The 24059-nt window shown below is 42.2% G+C and overlaps 1 pseudogene; it reads left to right on the plus strand.

Moving 5' to 3' along the window:
• The first annotated feature begins 2570 nt into the window (after positions 1-2570).
• On the plus strand, positions 2571-22190 carry LOC139477078 (uncharacterized; annotated as a pseudogene).
• Positions 22191-24059: the final 1869 nt, after the last annotated feature.

Here is a 24059-nt window from a genome sequence, read left to right on the forward strand (position 1 = left end):
CAGGCCACTTGTCAGGTAGCTTGAAACACAACATACAGGTGAGTGAGTGAGTGAGTGAGTGAGTGATTGAGTGAGTGAACAAGTGAACAAGTGAGTGAGTGAGTGAGTGAGTGAGTGAACAAGTGAGTGAGTGAGTGAGTGAGTGGGTGAGTGAGTGAGTGAGTGAGTGAGTGAGTGAGTGGGTGAGTGAGTGAGTGAGTGAGTGAGTGGGTGAGTGAGTGAGTGAGTGAGTGAGTGAGTGAACGAGTGAGTGAGAGAGTGAGTGAGTGAGTGACTGATTAAACGAGTGAATGAATGAGAGAGTGAGTGAGTGAGTGAACGAGTGAGTGAACGAGTGAGTGAACCTGTGAGTGAACAATAATAATCAAGCAATAAGCCATTTCAAATATACGTGTGTGTATATGTGATATATACGCCATGACTTATGTTGGTTCGAGAGTGCTCGCCCACTAATGCTTCATTAACATGGATACCCCAACCAGACACAGTATACTGACTCTGAGCCGACCAGTTCTCATTCAATCCCTGTACAGTACAGGCCCACTGAGATACCATGCTGCAGTTTAACATGGATACCCCACCCAGACACAGTATACTGACTCCGAGCCGACCAGTTCTCATTCAATCCCCGTACAGTACAGGCCCACTGAGATACCATGCTGCAGTTTAACATGGATGCCCCACCCAGACACAGTATACTGACTCCGAGCCGACCAGTTCTCATTCAATCCCTGTACAGTACAGGCCTACTGAGATACCATGCTGCAGTTTAACATGGATACCCCACCCAGACACAGTATACTGACTCCGAGCCGACCAGTTCTCATTCAATCCCCGTACAGTACAGGCCCACTGAGATACCATGCTGCAGTTTAACATGGATGCCCCACCCAGACACAGTATACTGACTCCGAGCCGACCAGTTCTCATTCAATCCCCGTACAGTACAGGCCTACTGAGATACCATGCTGCAGTTTAACATGGATACCCCACCCAGACACAGTATACTGACTCCGAGCCGACCAGTTCTCATTCAATCCCTGTACAGTACATGCCTACTGAGATACCATGCTGCAGTTTAACATGGATACCCCACCCAGACACAGTATACTGACTCCGAGCCGACCAGTTCTCATTCAATCCCTGTACAGTACATGCCCACTGAGATACCATGCTGCAGTTTAACATGGATACCCCACCCAGACACAGTATACTGACTCCGAGCCGACCAGTTCTCATTCAATCCCTGTACAGTACAGGCCCACTGAGATACCATGCTGCAGTTTAACATGGATACCCCACCCAGACACAGTATACTGACTCCGAGCCGACCAGTTCTCATTCAATCCCTGTACAGTACAGGCCTACTGAGATACCATGCTGCAGTTTAACATGGATACCCCACCCAGACACAGTATACTGACTCCGAGCCGACCAGTTCTCATTCAATCCCCGTACAGTACAGGCCTACTGAGATACCATGCTGCAGTTTAACATGGATACCCCACCCAGACACAGTATACTGACTCCGAGCCGACCAGTTCTCATTCAATCCCTGTACAGTACATGCCTACTGAGATACCATGCTGCAGTTTAACATGGATACCCCACCCAGACACAGAATACACAGTATACTTCGCTCTCCGGCCAGGGGGTCTATCCCCTAGAGCACAGAAGTGGTTATATATAGGAGATCGTGTGATATACCTGTTTAGATAAATGTTCTGCTGTACAGGCCAAATTGTAGCCTCTGTTACAAACAGCACACGTAGAACTTCTGGATGCGTCATCTCTGGCCCGACAGTCGCAGGACACACCTGAATGAGAAACATAATTCATATTAGATGGACGTTGCAATAAAATATATTTGAGAAAGGGTTCTATATTCGGGGGATGTGACTTGCTTCGAAAAGAAATACTAAGTGAAATTTGCAATGTTTTACAAAAGACATATATTCCGCGCCTCTCATTGACTGACAAAAAAATTCTGTCCATCTGTGTCTTGGAGGGGTGAACAAAAACATATACTGTCCTCTAAACGTTTGTAACAATATAGTAACAATGTACGCAGAGACTTGGTTTCACTCATTGGGTCCATTTGGGAAATGGAAACACGATTTTCATCACGACAAACCAACGTTGTAAACACTGCCTTCATATTATAAATATACACGTACGAAATGTTACAAACGAATTAACAAAAGTCGAATATACATGAGTTCACACTGAATTAAATAATTAAGCATTATATGCAAATGCATAAAATATGATATTTTGTCTCAGATAACATAATTATAGTAATAAGGATAGTAGAGATTGAATAGATAAAATGTATAACACATAATATCATATTCAATATTTGGGTATTGTGTCCACCTAGGATTGCGGTTCCGAAGACTATAACTGTGACAATATCCATCACACAGTTCGCAATGAGTCGCTGACTAGTAGAATTGATGTCAAATCAACATTCAAGACCTTTTTATAATGTACAAAATCCTACTTGAGATGGGAATTTCAGAAATGTTTTTCTTGCTACTTATATGAAGTCATGCGGGGTATCGGTTGTCATGGTAGAACAAAGAGACATGTCCAGTGTGACAGACTTTCACATCGAGAGTGTCTGCGCCAAGGTGAAGCATTAGGCCCTTGCTGTTACTGTTAAACTTGGATATCTTCACCCCCACACTCAGCTACCGGTTTCAGACATTTACTTCCGTGATGCCCCCGTGGCAAGACGGGCAGGAGGTTGACATGACACCGTGTGCTGGTTTAGGATGTCACAACCCCGCGGCTTACCCATAGCGAACAGTCACTAATAAGTTGGAGTCCTTTTGAAGGACTTGCGATAATAACGTCAATAAACATATAACACGATTAAGCTTATGGCTGTTTCCCAGCTGTGAAGTGAACATTTCCTCACGACTCGAATCAGTGTTTCAGTGTTGCGTGAGACACATGTCCGCTGGGGTATCGTGTGCGCCAGACTGGTGGTATTGCAGTACGTTCAAAGAAGGGGATTCACAGTATCTCCATGTGCGCTGGGGTATCGTGTGCGCCAGACTGGTGGTACTGCAGTACGTTCAAAGAAGGGGATTCACAGTATCTCCATGTCCGCTGGGGTATCGTGTGCGCCAGACTGGTGGTATTGCAGTACGTTCAAAGAAGGGGATTCACAGTATCTCCATGTCCGCTGGGGTATCGTGTGCGCCAGACTGGTGGTATTGCAGTACGTTCAAAGAAGGGGATTCACAGTATCTCCATGTCCGCTGGGGTATCGCGTGCGCCAGACTGGTGGTACTGCAGTACGTTCAAAGAAGGGGATTCACAGTATCTCCATGTGCGCTGGGGTATCGTGTGCGCCAGACTGGTGGTATTGCAGTACGTTCAAAGAAGGGGATTCACAGTATCTCCATGTCCGCTGGGGTATCGTGTGCGCCAGACTGGTGGTACTGCAGTACGTTCAAAGAAGGGGATTCACAGTATCTCCATGTCCGCTGGGGTATCGCGTGCGCCAGACTGGTGGTACTGCAGTACGTTCAAAGAAGGGGATTCACAGTATCTCCTTTGGTTCATTCCCACAAGCTTTGAGGGGCGGACGGGTAGCCTAGTGGTTAAAGCGTTCGCTTGTCACACCGAAGACTCGGGTTCGTTACCCCACATGGGTACAATGTGTGAAGCCCATTTCTAGTGTACCCCGCCGTGATATTGCTGGAATACTGCTAAAAGCGGCGTAAAACCATACTCATTCACTCACTCACTCACTCACTCACTCACTCACTCACTCACTCACTCACTCACTCACAAGCTTGACTCCACAGTCCAGATCCCATGTCCAGTCTAGGTCTAGATGTTGGCGGTATGTAATAATTGAACCTGGAACAGACAACCCAGTGATTGACATCATGAGCATCGAACTACGCAGTTGGGATACGATGACATGCATCAACCAAGTCAACGACAAGAATGACTTAATGAAGACCAATTCTAACCCGAATGATTCTAAACATTGACTCAAACTAGACCAATCATTAACTGCTATACATCTAACATTGCGAGTTTACAGACAAACAGGCTTCGAATGACTTGAATACACATTGCGAGGTCCGCCAATAAACATGAACCTGGTTCCGCTTTAAATACAACTTTACCTCCGACATTCCATGTTGCCCTGGGCTCTATAAAGGAATATATGATTATATCAATTACAAATGACAGTGTCTTCATGTTAAGCCTGAGTTCTAACTACGACAATATTGTTGACAAAACAAACTACAGGGGTTGTTGTCGGAAGGAATACGCTTTCCTGTCAATTCATGTGCAAGGTAGTTTCTCACGTCGCACAGCAAGCAACACATACTTCACAAAGCTGTCGCACAGCAAGGAACACATACTTCACAAAGCAGTCGCACAGAAAGGAACACATACTTTACAAAGCAGCTGCACAGCAACCAACTCATACTTCACAAAGCAGTCGCACAGCAAGGAACTCATACTTCACAAAGCAGTCGCACAGCAAGGAACACATACTTCACAAAGCAGTCGCACAGCAAGGAACACATACTTCACAAAGCAGTCGCACAGAAAGGAACACATACTTTACAAAGCAGTTGCACAGCAACCAACTCATACTTCACAAAACAGTCGCACAGCAAGGAACACGTACTTCACAAAACAGTCGCACAGAAAGGAACACATACTTCACAAAGCAGCTGCACAGCAAGGAACACATACTTCACAAAGCAGTCGCACAGAAAGGAACACATACTTCACAAAGCAGTCGCACAGCAAGGAACACATACTTCACAAAGCAGTTACACAGCAAGGAACTCATACTTCACAAAGCAGTCGCACAGCAAGGAACACATACTTCACAAAACAGTCGCACAGCAAAGGAACACATACTTCATAACGCAGTCGCATAGCAAGGAACTCATAGCATGGGTAGAATGTGTGAAGTCCCACGCCGTGTTATTCCTGGAATATTGCTGCGTTAAACCATACTCATAGGGATAGATGGAATAGGGGTGGAAGGCATAGGGATAGATGGAATAGGGATAGATGGAATAGGGATAGATGGAAAAGGGGTGAATGGAATAGGGATAGATGGAATAGGGATAGATGGAATAGGGATAGATGGAATAGGGATAGATGGAATAGGGATAGATGAAATAGGGATAGATGGAATAGGGATAGAAGGAATTGGGATTGATGGAAAAGGGATAGAAGGAATAGGGATAGATTGAATAGTGATAGATGGAAAAGGGATTGATGGAAAAGGGATAGATGGAATAGGGATAGATGGAATAGTGATAGATGGAAAAGGGATTGATGGAAAAGGGATAGATGGAATAGGGATAGATGGAATAGGGATAGATGGAATAGTGATAGATGGAAAAGGGGTGGATAGAATAGGGATAGATGGAATAGAGATAGATGGAAAAGGGGTGGATGGAAAAGGGATAGATGGAATAGTGATAGATGGAAAAGGGGTGGATAGAATAGGGATAGATGGAATAGTGATAGATGGAAAAGGGGTGGATGGAAAAGGGATAGAAGGAATAGGGATAGATGAAATAGGGATAGATGGAATAGGGATAGATGAAATAGGGATAGATGGAATAGGGATAGAAGGAATAGTGATAGATGGAAAAGGGGTGGATAGATTAGGGATAGATGGAATAGAGATAGATGGAATAGGGATAGATGGAATAGGGATAGAAGGAATAGTGATAGATGGAAAAGGGGTGGATAGAATAGGGATAGATGGAATAGAGATAGATGGAATAGGGATAGATGGGATAGAGATAAATGGAATAGGGATAGATGGAATAGGAATAGAAGGAATAGAGATAGATGGAATAGGGATGGCTGGAAAAGGGGTGGAAGGAATAGGGATAGATGGAATAGGGATAGATGGAAAAGGGATAGAAGGAATAGGGATAGATGGAATAGAGATAGATGAAATAGAGATAGATGGAATAGGGATAGATGGAATAGGGATAGATGGAATAGGGATAGATGGAATAGGGATAGATGGAATAGGGATAGATGGAATAGGGATAGATGGAAAAGGGATAGATGGAAAAGGGGTGGAAGGAATAGGGATAGATGGAATAGGGATAGATGGAAAAGGGATAGATGGAAAAGGGGTGAATGGAATAGGGATAGATGGAAAAGGGATAGATGGAATAGGGATAGATGGAATAGAGATAGATGGAATAGGGATAGATGGAATAGGGATAGATGGAATAGAGATAAATGGAAAAGGGATAGATGGAAAAGGGGTGGATGGAAAAGGGGTGGATGGAAAAGGGATAGATGGAAAAGGGATAGAAGGAATTGGGATTGATGGAAAAGGGATAGATGGAATAGGGATAGATGGAATAGGGATAGATGGAATAGGGATAGATGGAATAGGGATAGATGGAAAAGGGATAGAAGGAATAGGAACAAATGGAATGGGGATAGATGGAAGCCGATTATCATTGACAAGTTATAGAAATGAACGTGGGTGGGTTGATGGTAATGGTTACAAACCAATAAACTAATCTAATATGTCACAGGGCATATCACCATGGGATGGGGGTAACAGGGAATCATTTTCATGAGGCTGTTTACAGGTCTGCTTGGCCGACTAGTTTACTGTATGAAGAAATCATTTCGTGATGTTATAATCAGATAAATACCGGGGTTCCTAAAGTTGAGTAACGGTGAATTCATCTCCGTTCAAAAGTCACGAAAGTACCCCAAATCAAGAATAGAAGAAGTGTACCATTTCTTGGAAGCATACAGCGCAAGAAGAAATATACCTTTACTAGCTTGTAAACACTTTTAAACAATTGTTGTAAATATGACATTTACAAGCCAAAGACATTGGAGTAAATATTATGTCTACAAGCGTGAACAATTATTATAAATAAGACATTTACAAGCAAAAGGAATTGTTGTGAATATGACATTTATAAGCCAAAGGATTTTTTTATAAATAAGACGTTTACTAGCCAAAGGAAATGTTCATTCACCTGTGCAGCCATTGCAAAGATCAGACTGAAAATCGTCTGTAAATCAAAATTGCTAAGGCGTGGGTTTAGTCATATTTGCAGCTCTATCACAGCATACAAAAGCATAACAAAAATTACAAACTTGAGCCTACAATTTCAAGTGCTTTAGTAAAAACGCGTAAAATACTAAATACACCACGTCACGTGGTACATTGTAATTTCCTCTTGCAATTGCATAAGCAGAATACAGAAATAAAAATAATATTTAAATTATGTAAATAATCATTATTGTCAATACCTTTAAAACATACAGTAACGCCACTTATCCGCACAGTTTCGTATCATCGGTACTTTAATCCTAAAATTTGTTAGTTCGGACATTTTGACCATATATTTAGCAATCCGGATTAACGGGGTTTCACTGTAATACAAGTAGTACAATACTTGTTTTTTTACTGTATTCTGAATTGTGAAATAATTCTGAACGTTTCTATTTCCCCTGTATATATATGGCTTAGAGAATCCCGAGATAATATTGATTAAATTAATTCATGAAATGAAAAGTTTACTGTGGGATATGAACACCGATATGACCGGCTTGTTTGAACTTTGGATGATTCAGCTCTGATAATTATAACATTAGATATTATCCATCAAGAAAACAACCCTTTTTCACAACAATCCGAATAAGATGTTGCTAGAGGATTGATCTGTTTCAGTTTCTTTGTTTTCAAGTTTCACAGTCATTGTTCCAGTGAGTGTTCGTCAAAACAACAAAGGAAGTAGGACACATTGTGCACGTGGTGGCCTTAGCGCTGAGAGATTATATTTTAATATATCGCTGTTGTTTATAAAACAGGAATTTCTGAAAGATACAAACTACATCAATGGGCAGTGCAGCCAGAAATATATATCCTGTTCCCTTAATTTGGGAATTATTTCATAAATGCAATTTTCTGCTGGCAAACATCTACCCACATGTACCGACCCAAGTATGATTGCATTACAACATCTGACAGCTTCAGAACCAGTGTTCGGGGTTTTCACCCGAGTGAACATCGGAGACTTGTATCACTTCTGATTTTCCTCGGGGTGGGGTGGGGGGTGGGGGGTGGGGTGTTGAGGGTGGGGTGGGGGGGTGGGGGGGGGGTGGGGGGGGGGGGTGGGGGGGGGGGGATTGGGGGTGGCTGTGTCAGTCGTCTAAGGCGCCGCGATTCGATCTGCAGAGTTGCGTCCATTGGACACGCCAGAAACCTATGATTGTGGGTTCGAATCCCGATTATGTTTCTAGGTTTGTCAGCGCCATACCCGTGCTCGTGGGTTTCACCGAAGTGGTAAACGTCTGAGACCTGCATCACTTCGGGCTTTCCTCCCACATTCAACTGACACCCGCTATATAACTAGAATACTGTTAAAAGCAGCGTTAAACCCAACTCACATATTATTAGTCCATTCCGGTATTTGTTGGTGTCAAGTTGTAGTGTATAGTTACGTGTTTACATGACGTGTTTTTATTTGTTCAAATGCAGTATTGGCAATTTTCATATGCATGGCGTACACTTACATCTAAATTGTTGTTAATTGTCCCCATTTGGGAATCCTTGGCAGGGTAGATCCCAGGTACCCCCATTTAAGGAAATATAACGTCATCACCAGAGAATAATCAGTTCTTGTATATAGAAAACGTAATCACCAGAGAATAATCAGTTCTTGTAATCAGAAAACGTCATCACCAGAGAATAATCAGTTCTTGTAAAAATAAAACGTCAACACCAGAGAATAATCAGTTCTTGTAAACAGAAAACGTCATCACCAGAGAATAATCAGTTCTTGTAAACAGAAAACGTCAACACCAGAGACTAACCAGTCTCGATTATCCTACGAAACAGATTCCATTGGGCGTAAAAGACAAAAACGCGGTGACAATTTTATGTAGGGGTCACTGAAATAATCAGTGGTGACATCATGTAAGACCCGACAGTACTGGGGATGAGTGGTCATAACGTGTTACTTTGCTGAATGACGGTGTGGATCGGTGCTCATGTTATCAACCACACGTTATTGTTTTCCATGATGTACAGGTCGCTGTGTTACTCATGTTACTGAAATACTGTTTCGTTAAACAGCACCCACTGGTCATTGCAGTGGTTCCTGGTTCAGCTCAACTCAGTGACACTGACAAGGCAATGATGCAAATAAGCACCATCCATTCTATTATCAGCCAATCAGGAAACAGTAGTCAATTAGTGGGCGGGGGCTATTTATTTCTGCAAAACACCTGCCAATCAGATGCCACGAAATCACTTGGAATGTATTCAATGCTACGCAACTCAATTTCCTGGGTAGATTCTTTGGTAGAAGAAGACATTGATAGTCCATTGTTGACAGGCGTACAACATGCAATAATATACACATAATGGAAACTGCGACAGGAGCAACGTCTTCTTTAAACTTATTAAACAAACTTCCTTATTTGTGTACGCGTTCTATGAGATAATCGCTGACTATCTAGAGTTCGTGTTAACACGTCACAAATTAAGTACTGTTTGAGTTTCAGGTACAAAAGCCGTTATACTATTGTTCAGGCACTCCGAATTTTCCCACGTTTGTAATTACTTCTCGCCCACGAGTTAACTAAGACGGGATTATCTTATTGAGGAGTATCACATCTTAATGAGGAGTATCACATCTTATTGAGGAGTGTCAAATCTTATTGAGGAGTATCACATCTTATTGAGGAGTACCACATTTTATTGAGGAGTATCGCATCTTATTGAGGAGTATCACATCTTATTGACGAGTATCACATCAAGATAGACACAATTTTTTATGGATCACATCTTATTGAGGACTATCACATCTTATTGAGGGGTATCACATCCTATTGATAAGTATCACATGACACTGATGAGCGGGGAAGCATCTTGACTTGAGAATCAAGTATGTTTTCTGTATCATTTTTGAGTTCCTGATTTCTTGATCCACAATATTGTCAAGAGAAGATGTTGTTTCTGTTGTTTTTAGGTATTATTTTGTCGTCATTCTAACCTCCGATCTTGTTTATTTAAAATAGTTTCATGAAACGAATATATAAAATACATTACCTTTTCCATAAAAAAATATTAGTTATGTTCGTTGTTCAATACAGCTGAATTTATATTTAACTGTCAATGAAGTCCCATCTAGTCAAGCTGAAACTTCTTACAAAACACTCAAGAAACAATTAGGTTTCTATGAGAACTGAACAACGTTCACGCAACTCAAAATTATGCACATTTCTTTTAAGCCTCTAAACCTCAACATGCTCAAGTCTTGGTTTAATAGACCGCCTCCGTGGTCTAGTGGTAGAGCATCCGCCCGGAGAGCGGAAGGTCTTGGGTTCGATCCCCGGCCGCGTCATGCCGAAAGACGTTAAAAGATGGTACTTGTAACCCTGTCTGGCGCTCGGCATTAAGGGGCTAAAACAGGGACTGGTCAGCTCGGAGTCAGTATACTGTGTATGAGTGGGGTATTCATGTTAAACTGCAGCATTGTATCTCAGTGTGCTAGCACTATAAATCGGCATCAGTCCGGACTAGTACAAGCAGCCACACACACACACACACACACACACACACACACACACGTGCATGCACGTCGCTATATAAGTGCAATGATCTTGGACGCGACGTTAAACCAAATTTCACCTCACCTCACCTGGGTTTAATACGGAAGCCTTTTGGGGCCATATGGTCTTTTTTGTTTTTTCTTGAAATTTGAACATACTAAGTTGAGATTTGAGGATACTTGAAATTCAAGATAATTAGTAAAAATTACAAGTTAAATTTTTTTAAATATATATAACAAAAACAAATTGCCTAAAATGCTTCCGTAGTTGTACGTCCATGTCCGTGTCTCGTCCGGTTGTAAACAATGATGGCAAATATTATCGGTGATGGACAACACTGAAACCGCGACGCTCAAGTCGGGGGAATGTTGTGTTACTATGGTGACTATTATTGACTGGATATTACCATCGCTTGAACGACAGAAACTGACACCGATACAGGTGTGTTTGTTGATCTGTATTCTGTTATTTAACGGTTTAGATTGTGACGTCACAAAGTTATCTCCAACCATACTGTTTTAATTTTTGGCATTTGGAAGAATTTCTGTATAAAAGGGAACTTTAAATCTTGGTTTCAGGTAAAGTTGGTTATTCGCATGTCTTCTTTAGGACAAAAAAAATGAATTTGATAACAATATTAATGACTGGAGCTGCAGTATACGGTGGGTTTGTTATTTAACGGTTTATTCCAGTTGACAAAACTAATAAATACTGGTATGTAATAACCTTTCACCTTTACTGTATTCAATAACACGCCCTAGTCTGTCTTACAGACGCTGATACATTTATATCAACTACAGCCCATGCAAGTCTATAATGTTTGGCAAGTCTAGATTACTGCAGTATCAGGAAATGAAGAGAATCACTGGGCTCTCTTTTTATTAGATTTTTATTTTCTGTATGATATGTTCATTTCAGAGACTATATGTTAGTCTATAACACGCCCCAATCACACTCTGAGTTCCTCAGCAACAACTTGGTCAAGTATGACCTTAGGACAGACTACACAATGAATGAGACAGTAAACACTTTCATTTAGCCACACGACAGGCAAAAAATACAAATTCAAAACGCACTTAAACTGCACTTCTACTTGTGAAACTGCTCCAAATGTGGGAAATAATATGTAGGAGAAACAAAACATCACTTCTGCATCAGACTCATAGAACACTTTGCCGACATCAACCACCAAGGGGACAAAGCCGTCGCCAAGCATTTAAACTCAGTGGGACACTCCACTAGAGACCTACATTATTTAAATCATACAGTACATTTGAACTCAGTGGGACACTCAACTCGAGACCTACATCATCAAATCATACAGTACATTTGAACTCCGTGGGACACTCCACTAGAGACCTATATTATCAAATCATACAGTACATTTGAACTCAGTGGGATACTCCACTAGAGACCTACATTTTCAAATCATACAGTACATTTGAACTCAGTTGGATACTTCACTAGAGACCTACATCATCAATTCATACAGTACATTTGAACTCAGTTGGACACTCCACTAGAGACCTACATCATCAAATCATACAGTACATTTGAACTCAGTGGGACACTCCACTAGAGACCTACATTATCAAATCATACAGTACATTTGAACTCAGTGGGACACTTCACTAGAGACCTACATTATCAAATCATACAGTACATTTGAACTCAGTAGGACAGTCCACTAGAGACCTACATCATCAAATCATACAGTACATTTGAACTCCGTGGGACACTCCACTAGAGACCTATATTATCAAATCATACAGTACATTTGAACTCAGTGGGATACTCCACTAGAGACCTACATTATCAAATCATACAGTACATTTGAACTCAGTTGGATACTTCACTAGAGACCTATATTATCAATTCATACAGTACATTTGAACTCAGCTGGACACTCCACTAGAGACCTACATTATCAAAACATACAGTACATTTGAACTCAGTAGGACAGTCCACTAGAGACCTACATCATCAAATCATACAGTACATTTGAACTCCGTGGGACACTCCACTAGAGACCTATATTATCAAATCATACAGTACATTTGAACTCAGTGGGATACTCCACTAGAGACCTACATTATCAAATCATACAGTACATTTGAACTCAGTTGGATACTTCACTAGAGACCTACATCATCAATTCATACAGTACATTTGAACTCAGTTGGACACTCCACTAGAGACCTACATCATCAAATCATACAGTACATTTGAACTCAGTGGGACACTCCACTAGAGACCTATATTATCAAATCATACAGTACATTTGAACTCAGTTGGATACTTCACTAGAGGCCTACATTATCAAATCATACAGTACATTTGAACTCAGTGGGACACTCCATTAGAGACCTATATTATCAAATCATACAGTACATTTGAACTCAGTGGGAAACTCCACTTGAGACCTACATTATCAGATCATACAGTACATTTGAACTCAGTTGGACACTCCACTAGAGACCTACATTATCAAATCATACAGTACATTTGAACTCAGTGGGACACTCCACTAGAGACCTATATTATCAAATCATACAGTACATTTGAACTCAGTTGGATACTCCACTAGAGACCTACATCATCAAATCATACAGTACATTTGAACTCAGTGGGACACTCCACTTGAGACCTACATTATCAAAACACACAGTACATTTGAACTCAGTGGGACACTCCACTAGAGACCTATATTATCAAATCATACAGTACATTTGAACTCAGTGGGATACTCCACTAGAGACCTACATTATCAAATCATACAGTACATTTGAACTCAGTTGGATACTTCACTAGAGACCTACATCATCAATTCATACAGTACATTTGAACTCAGTTGGACACTCCACTAGAGACCTACATCATCAAATCATACAGTACATTTGAACTCAGTGGGACACTCCACTAGAGACCTACATTATCAAATCATACAGTACATTTGAACTCAGTGGGACACTTCACTAGAGACCTACATTATCAAATCATACAGTACATTTGAACTCAGTAGGACAGTCCACTAGAGACCTACATCATCAAATCATACAGTACATTTGAACTCCGTGGGACACTCCACTAGAGACCTATATTATCAAATCATACAGTACATTTGAACTCAGTGGGATACTCCACTAGAGACCTACATTATCAAATCATACAGTACATTTGAACTCAGTTGGATACTTCACTAGAGACGTACATAATCAATTCATACAGTACATTTGAACTCAGTTGGACACTCCACTAGAGACCTACATTATCAAATCATACAGTACATTTGAACTCAGTAGGACAGTCCACTAGAGACCTACATCATCAAATCATACAGTACATTTGAACTCCGTGGGACACTCCACTAGAGACCTACATTATCAAATCATACAGTACATTTGAACTCAGTTGGATACTTCACTAGAGACCTACATCATCAATTCATACAGTACATTTGAACTCAGTTGGACACTCCACTAGAGACCTACATCATCAAATCATACAGTACATTTGAACTCAGTGGGACACTCCACTAGAGACCTATATTATCAAATCATACAGTACATTTGAACTCAGTTGGATACTTCACTAGAGGCCTACATTATCAAATCATACAGTACATTTGAACTCAGTGGGACACTCCATTAGAGACCTATATTATCAAATCATACAGTACATTTGAACTCAGTTGGACACTCCACTTGAGACCTACATCATCAGATCATACAGTACATTTGAACTCAGTTGGACACTCCACTAGAGACCTACATTATCAAATCATACAGTACATTTGAACTCAGTGGGACACTCCACTAGAGACCTATATTATCAAATCATACAGTACATTTGAACTCAGTTGGATACTCCACTAGAGACCTACATCATCAAATCATACAGTACATTTGAACTCAGTGGGACACTCCACTTGAGACCTACATTATCAAAACACACAGTACATTTGAACTCAGTGGGACACTCAACGAGAGACCTACATTATGACAGAATGTGCTTAAAGTCGCAGACTGTGCTTAAAATCACAGAATGTGCTTAAACTAAGTGCTCTTCACATGATGCATCCGTGACTAAAGTCAGGTAAACTACAAACAGGTGTATGTTCTACCTGTTGGGCAGGACATAATTACCCTTTTGGCGAACACCTGGTGTCATCACTGATTTTCAGTGATCCATTCATATAGTTTTCACTCTTGTTGTGCCTTCTGTGCCGGTTCGAGTCTGTTTCGGCAGATGGTCGAGACTGGTTATTCTCTGGCGATGACGTCTTGTATTTATTAATCATACACTGCCAACTCTGTGTGTATTTCATATAAAGGTATGTACCATAAAGGTAGATATTATTGTATATTTACAGATATCCTTCTGAATGCCTATGGTCGTGAACTTGACAAACTCCCTGTGTGTATTTCATATAAAGGTATGTACCATAAAGGTAGGTATTATTGTATATTTAAAGATATCCTTCTGAATGCCTATGGTCGTGAACTTGATGAACTCCCTGTGAATGTGCCCAAGTTAGCTGGACAGCTACCAGGGTTGTTGGCGCGGGCCAGGGCAGTCTCTACTTAATATAGCACTGGATTTGCTGCTTGGAAATGGTGGGCAAACGCAAATAATATCTGTGATCAGTTACCCGTTTCACATTTGCATTGTGCTATTTATCTGTTGTCTATTGTGCAACAGAGTGAAACATTATCACCAGTTTCAACGGCATTTCATAGTTTAAGGCCTGCTCATTGTAGCATTGGACTAGAGAGTCCCACTGAAAATAGCCTTGTCAAGAATGTTTTGGAAGAAGCTAGGCGCAAATTGTGTAAGCCAGTGTTTAAAAAGGAGCCGATCATAGTTGATATACTTGAACGTTTGTATGATTAAAAAATAATCAATGCATCTTTACTGGATCTGTGCGTAGTATCTATGTGTTTATTAGCTTTGGCCGGATTTTTAAGGTCTGCAGAACTAATTCATATATCTCGATCTGATATTTTGTTTTATAAGTCACACATGGTTGTTTTTATTGACCAATCAAAGACGGATATATACATGGATGGCGCGTGGCTTGTTATTAGCAGGGCAGATTCCAAGCTGTGTCCAGTAGCTGGTGTGGAGAGATATATACAAGCTGTGTCCAGTAGCTGGTGTGGAGAGATATATACAAGCTGTGTCCAGTAGCTGGTGTGGAGAGATATATACAAGCTGTGTCCAGTAGCCTGTGTGGAGAGATATATACAGGGATGGCGCATGGCTTGTTATTAGCAGGGCAGATTCCAAGCTGTGTCCAGTGGCCTGTGTGGAGAGATATTTACAAACTGCTTCTATTCATCCAGATTGTGATCAGTACATAGTCAGGAATGTAAACAAATGTCGTTCAGGCCGGGGTCATATAACCGGGTGCGGCGGTAAACATCAAGAAAACAAACAAATGATGATATATTGTACAACCTAATGTAGGGCAGATGAAATCATTGTGAAACAGATTATATCAACGTTGACAACGAGAAAGTTTGTAAAATATGTTCGTTTCAAAATACAAGTTCGTTTCAAAAAACAACCAAAGGGCACGGATATTGTCCTTGGAATAAATTGTCGGTACCTGTGCCAAAAAGGGTTTCCATTGTGACGTAATTAGGCCACGTGTCACTTAAGGTCTTCCAGCCTTTTAGGATGACTCGATGACTATCTTTAAGCAAGGGACGTAAAGATAGACAACAATGAAAAGCTTTCAGTGCTGTTACAAATTATTGATGTAAAATATAAAACAATAGAATGATTAAAAGAATAATTTCTAATAGATATTTTCGTACATTTTGTTGATTTTTGTAACCTGCAACCATTTGATATCAGTTGATCTCATTACCTCGAGTTATAACTCGAAATATATATAACAAATAACCATATGTTGCATCTTTGACTAGGTGCATATAGTTGTAATCATAATTCTAATTGTTTCATAATTAGTAAATCGTCTTAGTTTGTTTGTTAATTGATGGTGCGTGTTTTATTCAAGCTTCTGGACAGCTGGCCTGGGTCAAACTATGGCAACCTGCCAGGGACAAATTCCCAGAAACGTATCTCTGAATTAGTCCACCGTTTAACATGCACCATTCTGTTATTTCTAAACTGGCGGAGATAGTTGTCTTCCTCCACTGAACAGATTATTGGTAATGTTGAGGGATACCCTAGACTATTCTGTCAATACTTCCCTGTTTCTATCGATGATAACGGGTACCCAAGACTATTCTGTCAATACTTCCCTGTTTCTATCGATGATGACGGGTACCCTAGACTATTCTGTCAATACTTCCCTGTTTCTATCGATGATAACGGGTACCCAAGACTATTCTGTCAATACTTCCCTGTTTCTATCGATGACGACGGGTACCCTAGACTATTCTGTCAATACTTCCCTGTTTCTATCGATGATGACGGGTACCCTAGACTATTCTGTCAGTACTTCCCTGTTTCTATCGATGATGACGGGTACCCAAGACTATTCTGTCAATACTTCCCTGTTTCTATTGATGATGACGGGTACCCTAGACTATTCTGTCAATGCTTCCCTGTTTCTATCGATGATGACGGGTACCCTAGACTATTCTGTCAGTACTTCCCTGTTTCTATCGATGATGACGGGTACCCTAGACTATTCTGTCAATGCTTCTCTGTTTCTATCGATGATGACGGGTACCCTAGACTATTCTGTCAATGCTTTCCTGTTTCTATCGATGTTGACGGGTACCCTAGACTATTCTGTCAGTACTTCCCTGTTTCTATCGATGATGACGGGTACCCTAGACTATTCTGTCAATACTTCCCTGTTTCTATCGATGATGACGGGTACCCTAGACTATTCTGTCAGTACTTCCCTGTTTCTATCGATGATGACGGGTACCCTAGACTATTCTGTCAATACTTCCCTGTTTCTATCGATGATGACGGGTACCCTAGACTATTCTGTCAATGCTTCCCTGTTTCCATCGATGTTGACGGGTACCCTAGACTATTCTGTCAGTACTTCCCTGTTTCTATCGATGATGACGGGTACCCTAGACTATTCTGTCAGTACTTCCCTGTTTCTATCGATGATGACGGGTACCCTAGACTATTCTGTCAGTACTTCCCTGTTTCTATCGATGTTGACGGGTACCCTAGGCTATTCTGTCAGTACTTCCCTGTTTCTATCGATGATGACGGGTACCCAAGACTATTCTGTCAATGCTTCCCTGTTTCTATCGATGATGACGGTTACCCTAGACTATTCTGTCAGTACTTCCCTGTTTCTATCGATGTTGACGGGTACCCTAGGCTATTCTGTCAGTACTTCCCTGTTTCTATTGATGATAACGGGTACCCGACCCGAATGGGTGAGTATGGTTTTACGCCGCTTTTAGCAATATTCCAGCAATAGCATGGCGGGTGACACCAGAATTGGGCTTCATACATTGTACCCATATGGGGAATCGAACCCGGGCATTCGGCGTTACGAGCGAGCGCTTTAACCGCTTGGTTTTGTTACATCACAAAGAGAAACAGGTTTATGTCACTGCGAGAAAGAAAGGCGTATAATGAACCCTTGTTTATACTTCTCCTTTGGAGTAAAAATGTTTATAATATACAGTTGGCGTTCGTGGCCGTACCCGACCCAAGGTTTGGTTTGGTTTGTTTGTTTGTTTGTTGTTTAACGCCACACTCGGCAATATTCCAGCTATTTGACAGAAAATAAATAATCGAGTCTGGACCTGAAAATCATGAGCATCGATCCACGCAATTGGGATACGATGACATGCATCAACCAAGTCAGCGAGCCTGACCACCCGATCCCGTTAGTCACCTCTTACGACAAGCATAGTCGCCTTTTACGGCAAGCATGGGTTGCTGAAGACCTGTTCTAACCCGGATCTTCACGGGTCAGACCCTCATTTGAACTTGGAAGACGTCGCCAACAGTAAAAGTTCGGGTGGATTGTTATTTCAGTCTTGACCTGGGCGCCGTTCTGCATGAAATAACATTTTGTTTGTTTGTTTGTTTGTGGTTTAATGCCGCACTCAGCAATAGTCAAGCTATGTGACTGGGGTCGGTAAATAAATGAGTCTGGACCAGACAATCCAATGATTGACATCATGAACATCGAACTACACATTCGGATACGATATATGACATGCATCAACCAAGTCAGCGAGCCTGACCACCCGATCCCGATAGTCGCCTTTTACGCAAGCATGACAACCGACATATCCATTTCCACAGTCACAAAAGATACGGACTAAACACAGTCCATTATACGATTCCCACTATACATGTGCCTTCATGTAACCCTCGCCGTCCTGGCGTAGACTAATGTTTGTGGGGGGCACGGGTGGCCCAGTCGTCTAAGGCGCCGCGATTCGCTGTGCAGAGTTGCGTCCCTTGGACACGCCAGAAACCTATGATTGTGGGTTCGAATCCCAGTTCGACACGATTATGTTTCTAGGTTTGTCAGCACCATACCCGTGCCTCGTGGGTTTCACCGAAGTGATAAACGTCTGAGACCTGCATCACTTCGGGCTTTCCTCCCACATTAAGCTGACACGCCGTGATATAAAAGGAATACTGTTAAAAGCCGTGATATTGCTGGAATATTGCTAACAGCGGCGTAAAACCATACTCACTCACTCACTCACTCACTCACTCACTGATGTTTGTGTTTTTACATGCATCTGACAAACGTGAAGGCTAATAATAGAACACACAATCGGGCTCGGGTTTACCTGCATTTGAAACCGAGGCTGTGTTGTATTTGAGCGAGGTGGATCAGTTGTTAACGCGTACATACATGAATATGCAACCAATGTATAAACTGTCTGCTTCATCGTCAAACAACGGGTTATCCTGTGTTCTTAAACAAAAATAGCTGGTACACCTTGTGCAGTATTCACAAACGCAGCAATTACAGCGAGTTTTAAAAATAGATACTATGCCAAGAACCATGTTAATAGAGCAGCCACAAGTCATACTCACAAATTCAACAGTTAATTGAAAACTTCGATATTCCAGATTTTGATGTTGAATTCTCGCTCAACAAAAGAGAACGGTGGGTTTTGCCAGACGTCATCAGAAAATACATCCAGTCGGACGAGTCGCCTTTAGACACTATAAAAACAGATTTAATCTTAAGGCATAAGTTGAAGAGACAAGCTAATTGTGTTGCTTACTACGCAGATAAGGGGCATATAAAGCGCCTCGTTCCGAAAGAGGGACGGTACTTCAGCGGAAGGGCGGCAACACATTTCAAAGCACGTCCAAAACAAGAGGGGAGGGGTAAGAATACGGTGACGGACATTGATGAAACACTTCAACCAGATAGTGATGAATCAACAGTCAGCTATGAGGTATTCTACCCCTGTTCCCCGAGAAGCTCCATTGTTCATAACCCGAAGTACATCAAGCCGGTGGATAGAGACAGTGCAAGCGCCTCTGTGAATGTAGGGAGGAAAAAGAAGCGACGGTCTCGTCAAACTTTGCGAGATTTGAACGAGGTGTTAGATGACAGGAGCGAGGAGTTTGATCTTCTTGGCGCAGACGACTCCGATACTGGGGATGTGATTCCAATCGGAAACTTTACATTGAGAGACTTTATCAAACCTGCACGGAAAACGAACCGGAAATCTCGCACTCGGCGACCTAGCCACGGAGAAGACGACCGTGAGTTTAAGAGAAGTCGCATTGTGTTTGTTGATAAAGACGTGTCGTCTGCTCGCTCAGTGACAGCCGGATATGAAAAATATTCTCACGGTGAGAATTCCCCTTCGATCTGCCTCAAAGACCCAACAAGTGTTATTCCTGTAGCTGTTAAGGTTGATTCAAATGAAGCCGCTTTTGATAACCTACAAACTGTGTATGGTCGGCGTTATATCGAGGCAAGGTGTGAACCTCGCAAGTTTTGTATTAATATGACCGACAAACTTAGAGACCATGTTAGAACGTCGAAATTCTTCAAAGATGTGACGTCATCATCGCTGGATCTCCATGGGTACCTTTCGTTTACTGAGATTGAAAAATGTGGGGACGCTGTCACTCTGAGTGTCTATCACGTTGCCTTGAACATTGCTTCTCACATGGAGTCTATTAAGATGGACACGGTCGAGGAGATGGAGACCTACACACTGGCACAGCTCGAGGACAACTGCCTATCATACATCGATGCTCTCCCAAGGGACGTCTTCGTGAAACGTGACGCCTTCAGCTGCCTGGTAAAACCGTTCATGACGTTTCAGCTCGTGCCTGAGGGAAGGAGATGGAGCATGAACTGCATCCACCCGCACGAGTTATCCGACAACCTCTGCAGTCTGCAGAGGACCTACAGAGAATCTGCAGAGATTGGCAGTCCTCCCGATGTCTGTGGTATCTGCTTTGACGACATTAGGGTTTCCTCTGAAACTACTGACACACGTTCCCCTGCAACTAGTCTCGACGCCTGTGGTCACTGGTTCTGTGATAGTTGTTGGAGGCAACATTTGGTCAGCAAACTGCGATCTGGAGCTAGTGCCTTCACGTGCCCTGAGTATGGCTGCAATGTAGAAGCAGACTTCCCCACTCTTCTTTCCTTCCTTCACATCGGTGACGTCAAGAAACACATCGAGAGGCAGACAAGTGAGAAGATCAACTGCTCCGCTCAGGCAAACTGGTGCCCTAAACCTCAGTGTGGACGGGCCATTCTGGCAGAAGGACCTCCTATCAGGAACAAAATTATTCCCGTAGTGTGTTCCTGTGGCACAGATCTATGTTTTGCCTGCATGAAAAACGCCCACTGGCCTGCTACATGTGCCCAGGCCAAGCAGTTCCGTAAGAAGGTGATTGCACTGAAGGACTACATCAACCTTGCGAAGGACACCTTCCTTGATCTTTTCCCCAATGCTGTTTTTGTGAATGGCAAGAGCTGCCCGAAGTGCAGTCGGTTCATCGAGAAGATATCTGGATGTCCCAACATGACTTGTCCTTGTGGGGCTAAATTCTGCTGGAGATGCGCCACACTCACATCGCATCAATGCCATACTTGTCTTCCCAAAGAACAGAGAGATTTTATAATTGAAGAGAATGCCATTGACTGTATCGAGTTCAAAAGGACACAGTTGTACACCACTGCATTGGAACATCGCCAGCAGCGACAGAATATTAATATTCAGAAATAATTCTCCCGGGAGCGCACTCTAACCAAACGCCTTACCGCTGAAATAGGTTTGAACAAGAAACTAATAACTCGAATGTGCGACCATACTCAAGAAATAGCTGACCAACCATTATTCAGATTAACTTTTAACTTCCTGAGGCGCATGCTCAGTATCATACTCGAACTTCATCACGTGATCGAAAACGTTGCCATAGCAATGGATGACATGTTGCCAGGACGTCTCCGCAATGACCTCATGAAAGTCGTAACAAGAATGGAGTCGTGTGCAGCGACCATGGAAGCCACTCTTGACACAGGACCGTCGCTCTCCAACTCCGAGTTGGTGGGCACCTTGGTGACTTGCCAGAAGGATGCCCGTGTCTGTATTGCCCGTGTCGCACAGTTGATGAAGTAATCCTTCTTCAAAGATCTTAACCTTGACAAAACTGACATGTCTCCCTGTATGGAAGTGTGTAAAATAACCCACGACCTCTAATTTCAGGGACACTAACCTTGATAGACATGATATACGCCTTGTTAATTGACCTTGAAACTAAGGATCTTTATACATATGTCTTTTATACATATTTCTTTTATCTAGAAAAGTTAATTACCGTTCGATCACAAACAGCATCAACGATATATTGGGACGACGCACATGATCATTTTAATAAACAAACAGCTCTGGGTTTGCCTTTTGTTTTGTTTTTTAAAACAATATGTGTAATTTTGCCACAGGTTTTACACTCAAAACATGTGCGGGGCGGTGGGTTAGCCTAGTGGTTAAAGCGTTCGTATGCCACGCCGAAGACCAGGGTTCGATTCCTACATGGGTACAATGTGTGAAGTCCATTTTCGGTGTCCCCCGCCGTGATATTGCTGGAATGTCGTTAAAAGCGGCGTAAAACAATACTCACTCTTTGGATATGCCGGATGTGTTGAACAAAAGGTTTTATAATTAACAATTTGTTCGTAAATGTTTGGCACTCCTATCAGAGATATAGATTGTGCGAATTGGAGTAGTGACCAAACATCAGAAACGTTGGTGTGTTCTGCGTACGGGATCGTCTCCATTGTACAGTGAATGCAGTGGAAGGTCGGTAGTTCAATCCCCGGCCGCGTCATACCGAAAGATTTTATAAGATGGTATTGGTGTTTCCCTGTCTGGCGATCAGCATCCAGGGGATAAAACAAGGACAGGTCGGCTCGGGATCTGTGTCCATTTCAAATTGCAGCATGGTATCTCAGAGGACTGGCAGTACTATCAGGTTCTGACTGATACAGACAGACAGGCAGACAGAGACATGCACGCAAGCACGCACGCTCGCACGCGAGCTGCCTTATTTGATCTTGTTTGTGTTTCAAGTCCTGACAGTTACTATTTTGATAACCTTATTTTAAGCATTTTGCCAACTATCATTGACAATTATTTGTTTAAAGCAATCGTCCACAAAGTCTTTCCGCACTGGACACCAGAACACCTGAACAATTTAAAATATACTACAAATAAAAGATATATCTATACTCATTACTGACGGAGAAATGTAACTGTGTTGTATAAAGTGGTGTAATGTTATGTTATTTAAAATAACAGCATAATATTTGGTCATTCGTAGGATCAATGTTTTTTCACAACAAATTCACTGACAAAAGCCATGCCTGGTAACAGGACACAGAGCGACACACCCTAAAGGAAGGGTGGTGTAGGCACTCAACTCACCATGTCAACATCGGGGATGACAGGACACAGAGCGACACACCCTAAAGGAAGGGTGGTGTAGGCACTCAACTCACCATGTCAATATCGGGGGTAACAGGACACAGAGCGACACACCCTAAAGGAAGGGTGGTGTAGGCACTCAACTCACCATGTCAATATCGGGGGTAACAGGACACAGAGCGACACACCCTAAAGGAAGGGTGGTGTAGGCACTCAACTCACCATGTCAATATCAGGGGTGACAGGACACAGAGCAACACATCCTACAGGAAGGGTGGTGTAGGCAATATCCTGATAATCGTCTCCAATCTTCACTTGACGCCCATATTGAGTATACAGACATCTGTAGCGCTGGGTGAGATTCGGATTAATCACCCTTGGCAGTTTGTGTTTCATGAAGTTGTTCAGTGTGTGTATTATGTGAGTAGGAGAGTGTGGTTTTTAAGCCGGAATATTCCAGAAGTATTACGGCTGGGGACACCAGAAATGGGCTTCACACATTGTAACCTTGTGGGTGTTCCGCTAACGAGTATACCCTGTAACCATGAGGCTGCCCCGCCCCCC

Source organism: Haliotis cracherodii, unplaced genomic scaffold (genome assembly GCF_022045235.1).
Source record: "Haliotis cracherodii isolate W230 unplaced genomic scaffold, xgHalCrac1.p SCAF_31, whole genome shotgun sequence".
NCBI lineage: Eukaryota > Metazoa > Mollusca > Gastropoda > Lepetellida > Haliotidae > Haliotis > Haliotis cracherodii.